The sequence below is a fragment of the Montipora foliosa genome, chromosome 3 (assembly GCF_036669935.1).
Source record: "Montipora foliosa isolate CH-2021 chromosome 3, ASM3666993v2, whole genome shotgun sequence".
Taxonomy (NCBI): Eukaryota; Metazoa; Cnidaria; class Anthozoa; order Scleractinia; family Acroporidae; genus Montipora; species Montipora foliosa.
In genome coordinates, this window is record NC_090871.1 from 59,418,801 (window position 1) to 59,426,300 (window position 7,500).

The window sequence follows — 7,500 nt, forward strand, 5'->3', positions numbered from 1 at the left end:
AATATTAATAGCGGATCTCAGGCACGCAAAGGGTGCCAGCGGAGCACCATGGGTGAGAGTATCCATGCGAGAAATTTTTGTTATGATGTCACGTACATCCGTCCGCCCGTACAGACTGTTAGGGTGGAGGTGGGGAAGCCGGACAGCCTGTGGGAACAGGAGTGTTCGGACAATTTTTCTTGGCCGGAAATCACATGGTAGCATTGCACTTGGCAACCGGTGTTTTTTGGCGGGAAATCATATTAGTGATGAGCAATAGGATAAAGAACAGGAAAGAGCATGAGAGAAGAGGCAACGAAATTTGAAAAAATTAAGCAAAGAAATCCTAGTAAAGATTAAAGAGTAAAGATTGTCAGTCAAACAGAAAATGTTGTGAAAGACATCACTGTGCGTGTAATTTCAGTTTTAGTTGACTAAAAGTGTTGGTTATTGTTTGGAAGGCTTGTTTGTTTGCTGCATGCTGTCAGCTCAGAGGTGTTTGATCTGTTTGATCACTGTAAACTGTATGTACACACTAATGATGATTAATTCAATCTGTACTTTATGCAGAAGCATAGTTATTTCCATAAACATTTTATTGCTTTTTGGGGTTAAAAACGGGAGCTCCACTTTTAGGTTTGGCTTTATTTATTTTAGCAAAAGGTTCAGCAAAAAGCTAATTGCTAACCCTTTTATCTTAACGGTGAAAGCTGGTCGGAAATTGCAAAGGGAAAAAATTCAGTGGCAAATTAGACTGTATTGGTCGCAATTTCGAGTCTTGACTTACCATAAGCATGTAAATACATTGGACGAGCCTACATGTAATTATTAGTTCTACAAATTATTGCTTAAATTTGGAACCGCATAATCCGGTGTAATTTCTGCATAATCAACGCATGTTTACCCATAATAATTATGGCCAAAAATTTCCGCATAATCTTTAATTTTTTTCCGCATCCTATCAGAAGCCCAGACTCTAGCACTACTGAGGTTAACCATAATGAAAAATTTGATAATGCATGGTTACAAAATGTTTCTCCAGCTGACAATAATTGAGCCCTCATTGGCCAATTTCTGGAATAAAGACTGACATTTTGACAATAACTTCCTGTGTATACTTGTTATAATAACTGTTACTTTTTGTGAGTTTAATAAAAATAGTACTTACATGTATCTTTGCACCTTGAATGAATTAACATATTTAAAGTATTCTCAGTCTTCTGGTGACAATTAAACAGCTTGTTCTCCAGAGGCATACATGTATGGAGCAGGCTGCAAGGAATTAGAGGTACAATTAAATTTAATTACATTGTACAATTGCTACATGTAACAATAATAATGTAGACTAATAGATTCCTTTGGCATATTTATATAGTTACATGGACCAGTGGCACACCTGACCAGACATGCAATTAACTATCATGTATTGGTATTCAGGTCCATCATACAAGTTGCCCTCAGCTGTTAAACTGCTTATACACTGTACAACTATGAGTCTGAGAATTTTTAAGCTACTGTGATATTTCTCTATACAAACAGATAAGAAACTGGATCACAATCACCCTGACATTGTGTTTGTGTACAAACAAAACAAAAATTGCCTCATCTATTGCATGCCCTAGTGACAGAAGGGTAGATATCAAACAAGAGGAAAAGGTCAACAAGATTGGTATCTGGATCTGGCAGTTGAGATAAAGGCCTTGTGGAAGATCAAGGAGTGTTAAAGTTGTCCCTGTTGTTATTGGAGCACTGGGTACTATTCCAAAGAGACTGGCTCGGGACTACATGTACATGTTTGCTGGGATAGAGTTGGCAGCTCTTGCTGGGATAAGCAACAATCCTCCAAAGAGTCCTTGAAGTCTAAGGCAGCTTGTTATGACCTGACGATGGGATTAAAATTTCTTGAAGTTTTGATTACAATGTACAGGGTGTACCATACAGTACCTGCCATGAAGCTAAATGCACCATGATAATAATAATAATTTAATAATAATAATAATAATTATTATTATTATTATTATTATTAAATTATTATTATCATGGTGCATTTAGCTTTACAGCTTCATGGAATAATAATAATAATAATAATAATTATAATGAATTATAATAATAATAATAATTATTATTATTATTATTATTATTATTATTATTGTTATTATTATCATTATAATTATTATTATCATTATCCCAGAGCAAGCATGGCCAGGCTTTACTTAGCAAGGAATGAGGGCAGAAGAGGACTGAAATCAGTGGAGGAAACAATAAGATTAAGATCAGAAAAGTCAAGTCAACTTTATTTAGGCAGGGTAGCCCAGTCAGCCATGGCTACAATTATTGGCTCAGGAATGGATACATGTACATGAAGAAGAAACAGCAAAGGATCAGGCACTAACAACTTGATGGAGGGAGGTTATCATAGAAAAACAAGCCAGTCAACCACAAAATGCAGAATGTATAAATAGAGAGACAAAACTATATTTCACATTCTCCATTTGTGTAGCAAACTTGCACAATGTGAATGTAGTTCTAAAGAGACATGACAAAGTAGCTCAAATAATACACTAAAATCTATGTAAAAAATATTATCTCTCATACTCAAGGAATTGGTATGACCATGTTGAGAAGAAAGTGGCAGAAAATAGCAAAGCAAAGATACTTTTGGATTTCTCTAAACAAACAGATCATTGTTATACAGGCACAAAGAGCAGATATTGTTTTCAAAGACAATTAAGATCTAAATCACACATGGGTCATTAAGCCTACAAATAATTTTTTTTGCTATAAGCCTGTCATGTGTCAGGCCAGGCCACGGCACCTCATTTTCATTGTCTCGTTTTTCTTTTTTTCTTTTTTTCTTTTTTTAAAAGTGGTTAGGGTGAGGGTTAAGGTTCAAATCTTTTGCATTGCCCGTAGCCGGACAGGAAGATCCTTCTTTTTCGTGTTTTAACGTCAGGCCTGAAACTATTTCTACTCTAGCATGATCGGAATCCCGTGTAAGATCTTATGGGGTAAAATCACTTAACATTATGTCAATATTCATGTGGGAAGACACCACTGTTGTTGTTCAAATTATTCTTCAGTCATATTCGGAAGAATTTCAAAAAAAATCTTTCAAGATTCCATTCAAATGTTTGATATTTTAGAACTTTCTTCAGACCAATGTACAAAAAACAGTATTTAAAATTAAACCTTTGAAATATTCACATGCACATATTTTCTGTAGATCTAAATGAGGGTTGAAGATGAACTAGAAATAAATCTTTTTCCCAGTTCCATAACGTCCTCTGTTTCGGATACAGCATTTTTGAATTTCCGAATTTTTACCTTGCGTGACCCCAGGATACAGAGCTGATTGAAAAACTTGTCTCTTTCTATGATTCTCAGACATTTGCGGATTTCAAGTACATTACGAGAGGTGTTCATACACATGTATTTTATCAGAAACCCACAAGGGTTGAAACGTGTAACGGCCCCCTGTGTGCTGGGGAACAAGCTTCATCTGAATAATTATTCAATTTGCTAATTACCATATTTGGAACAACAAGAGCAAGGGGTTTCCAAATATGGTACTTAGCACTGAAACATTCAACCAATCAGTTCGCACTTAATATTCGGAAGCTGTGAACGTGCGTTACACGTTTCATGTTGGCAGTGTGGACCAGTGGTTAGGGCGCTTGCCTTGAGATCGGGAGATCCCGGGTTCAAGACCTGCTCTGACCATTTAGTGAATTTGATCCCGGTAGTCCCTGGTTCAACTTCCCAGCTGCACTTGTAAATAGCCAACTGGCTTGCCTCTGGCCAGTTGGGATTCTTAACAGTTGTTGTTGTTCTGTTCTGTCGTTTCGTTGTGTTTCATTGGCCCTGAAAAGCCCCCATGGGGAGTGGTCAATTAAGCATGTATTGTATTGTTTCAACCCTTATGGGTTTCTGATTTAAGTAAGCACATTTGCGGAAAAGTGAACTCCAGGTGTTTTCGTTGATTACTGGCCACCATATTGGTGGACCACGGACGGCAGCATTGTGTGAAATGCTTCGGGAAATTGATAACTCAGAAACGATGTACCACACAGACCTGACAATTGGAGAAACGGTTTATATATTTGTCTTGAAATCATTTCAAGTTGTTGGCTTCTTTTATTGAACAGTTTTGAATTTGCTTTTTGTTGCATGACAATGAAAACAATCAAAACATGCGCACACTGCCCAATACTGTTTTGACAATACTGTTGCTTTCGTTTGCCATTCTATTGAGAATTCTTATGTTTTTGCTTTCTTTGTTTGTCATTCTAGTTGAACAAAATACATTTGTATATGTTTCAGCTTTTGTTTGTGCATAGGCAATAACGTTAGTTATTGAAGTCACGATAAGAAATGTAATTTGAGGCCCTAAAAATTCACTGTAAAACTGGTCATAAAATCTTATCAGTCCAATGAAAACACAAACAACATGCATTTGGGGAACAGTATCCTTGTTGATTCCACAGCACATGTACATTGCAGTGTTATTTAATTTAAATCAATGCACCTGTAAAAATACAGTTTTACTTTGCATCATATCAGAAGACCCTGATCAGCCTGTCCGGTTGCAGGCTTGGTCATAAATGTACATGCATCAATACCTACATGTAGACATGGAAGAGTACAAGAGAAGAAAAAGGAGAAAGTGGAGAAGTACATGTACTGTACTAAGACTTGGCAAGGGAGATTCAAAGATTGTGGAACACCTCATGATCAGCAAAAGTGGTACCGGTTGTACAGTAGGAGAATTGGGAGCTGTGGCAAAACAGTACTGGAGAAGGAGTTGAAAAAGCTGGATATCAAGAAGGAAGTACCGGTAGTAGCAGAGTACAATTTTAGCTGCCCCACTGGGATCAGCAAGGATACCGAGGAGAGTATTGGATATCTCAGGGTAGAGGTTCAAATGGGATACCAATACAGAAACTGGCTGTCACAGAGCTGAGAAAATCAACAATGAAAGTAATAATAATTATAATAATAATAATAATAATAATAATAATAATAATAATAATAATAATAATGATGATGATGATGTATTGATACCATTGACATTGATTTTGAGGGAGAGTAAAGCAGGGTACGAATTAAGAAAGGGGTATGTTACCGTAAATCAGTTGTTCTTTATGGATGACCTTTAACCTTTAATGAAAAACAGCGGAATTCCTTGATCAATACAGTATGTGTATTTAGCTAGGATATTGGAATGAAGTTTAGCATTAAAAAAAGTGGGGTTTTGGACTTTTGGTCACTAAACGGGGAAAGTTAGAAGAAAGCAGGGGGAAAACATTACCGAATTATCAGCCGATGACGCAGATAGACAAAAATAAAGTGTACATTAAATACCTCAGGGTTTTTGAAGCAGACAACATGAAACATACAGAAATGAAAGATATAGCCAGAAAAGAGTACTTCATATGGGTGAAAAGCACATTATAAAACTCAAAACTTAATGCAGGAAACACAAGATTTGCCTTGAATCCAAGAGCAGTGTCTGTGATAAGGTATGGGGTTGGTATTATATTTTGGAAGAAGGATAAACTGGAAGAAATTGCCCAAAAGACAAGGAAGCTTTTAAGTATTTATCAAACTTTAATCATACAAATAACATTGAGAGACTATATTAATTTGCCACGGCAAATTGGTGGAAAGGGTTTGATTAGTGTAGAGGACCTTGTTAACCCATTGACACCTGGGAGGGATGACACTTGATAGATTTTACTCTGTCTAACGCCAGACGATTTTACTCGTCAATGGGGGGCATCCTAGGGCGTTTTAAGTGTGAATGGGTTAACCCACTGACCCCCTGGGAGTGATAGATTTTACTCTGTCTAACGCCAGACGATTTTACTCGTCAATGGGGGGCATCCTAGGGCGTTTTAAGTGTGAATGGGTTAACCCACTGACCCCCTGGGAGTGACAGATTTTACTCTGTCTAACGCAAGACGATTTTACTCGCCAACTGGAGGCGTTCCAGGGCGTTTGAGGTGTCAGTGGGTTAAACACTTAAAAACTATGTCCCTCAAAAATATGGAAATTGAAAGTCTGCGAAAATATGCGGCTAGGAGTGGTGAAATCTTCATCAGAGAAGTGAGCAATAAGAACTTCCCGGGAAAAGGCAAGGAGAAAGAAGATATTAAAAGGGACCTATTACAGAAGTACACCAGCAATGCTCGATATGGAAAGTTTTATGGAAACACAGAGCTTATCAGAGATAAAAGATGAAGATGTTTCAGGAAAGTGTGGGATGTGTGGTCCGCCAGAGATGAGACAGTTCTGCATGAGCATTACTGTATCAGACTAATCCGAGCGAGTGCAGTGCACTACATGTAGCATGGCGAAGTGATAAAATTGCGCAGGTAATACACTGGAAGATGTGCCATCGATTCAATATGTAAGTCTCAGAGATGCGGTATGATCATAAGATTGAAAAGGTTGGGAGGTAATCTACAATTGGGAGGTAATCTACAATAGATAAGCGTGAGATAAGTTACGGGGCAAACGCGAGGGGTGTCGGGGGCTATGTAAACTGAAAAAAACATGGAAATCCAGCAAACAACTTCCGCTTACCTCATGTTTGGCACGACTTGTGTTTGCTTTCTGCGTTAGTTAAGTGGCAGCTCAAGGACAAAAATCCATTCGGAAAATGCTGTGTCTACAACAGCGAATTCCATAAGACCGTTGTCTTCGAGGACTTTAAAATCTCGTTCCCAGAGCCCGGGTGTGAAGTACGATGCATTGTGGGATACACTGCGAATTAAGACGATCCCCCTCTCAGGATCGACGCCAGTGTAAAATAATTAATATGCCCGTGCAATTCATTTCTTCCTCGGCGAGTTTTATTATTTCGTTGGGAAATAAAACATGTTCCCGGACTTTGTAACTAACTTTTTCTTACGAGAAGAACAGATACGTACCTTGTGGGCATGCTGTATTCCGTGGATAAATACACAAGCAAGTCTATCCCATCCAAAGCTAGCGCTATAGCTAGTGATTGGTACGCCCGTGTCATCTTTTGGGGTGTTCAGGTATTTAACGCCACCACTTTGCCTTAGTCTCATGTTTGTGAAGACATAGGTTTCGTCTTTTTGTAACTGCCCCGTGTCTTGAGCCCATAGGTTGATTTTATGTGGACTGTTGGGTCCAAGATGATACCTTCATGCTTCTTCACTGGTTAGTCAGTTATAAATACTGCTTTAATTGCCGAGATTTGAAGCAATAGCCTTTTACAGTGAACTGCTAATTTGCCACATTACACTTCCCAAAGAACTGATTGACGTTGGAGTAGATGTAAGTGTATCTGGTATCTCGTGGGCGTAAGGTTATCTGATGCAGTTGTTACATCAACCTTATTGTGTTTGTGAAACAATAATAATATTATCTGTTGTACCATAATACTTGTTGCTGGTACGATAGGCAGTGAGTTTAACTGGGCTTTTCTTTTTTTCTAAGGTGTCAAAATATGCCCTTCACTCAGCACAAAAACATACAGCTCTTTGGCTCCCA

General features: G+C 38.0%; 2 long non-coding RNA genes across 2 annotated transcripts in view; one reads left to right on the plus strand and one right to left on the minus strand.

The window, feature by feature from the left end:
* The window catches only part of LOC137997803 (uncharacterized), a 10,294-nt gene extending 3,579 nt beyond the window's left edge, over positions 1-6,715 (minus strand). Inside the window, exons 1-2 of the long non-coding RNA XR_011122592.1 lie at positions 6,565-6,715; positions 1,148-1,251 (exon numbers count right to left, since the gene is read on the minus strand). This is a non-coding gene — a long non-coding RNA (uncharacterized lncRNA). The remainder of the gene's footprint in view (positions 1-1,147; positions 1,252-6,564) is intronic.
* A 69-nt stretch (positions 6,716-6,784) lies between these two features.
* The window catches only part of LOC137997804 (uncharacterized), a 6,010-nt gene continuing 5,294 nt past the window's right edge, over positions 6,785-7,500 (plus strand). Inside the window, exons 1-2 of the long non-coding RNA XR_011122593.1 lie at positions 6,785-7,022; positions 7,447-7,500. The exon at positions 7,447-7,500 is cut by the window's right edge and continues 17 nt beyond it. This is a non-coding gene — a long non-coding RNA (uncharacterized lncRNA). The remainder of the gene's footprint in view (positions 7,023-7,446) is intronic.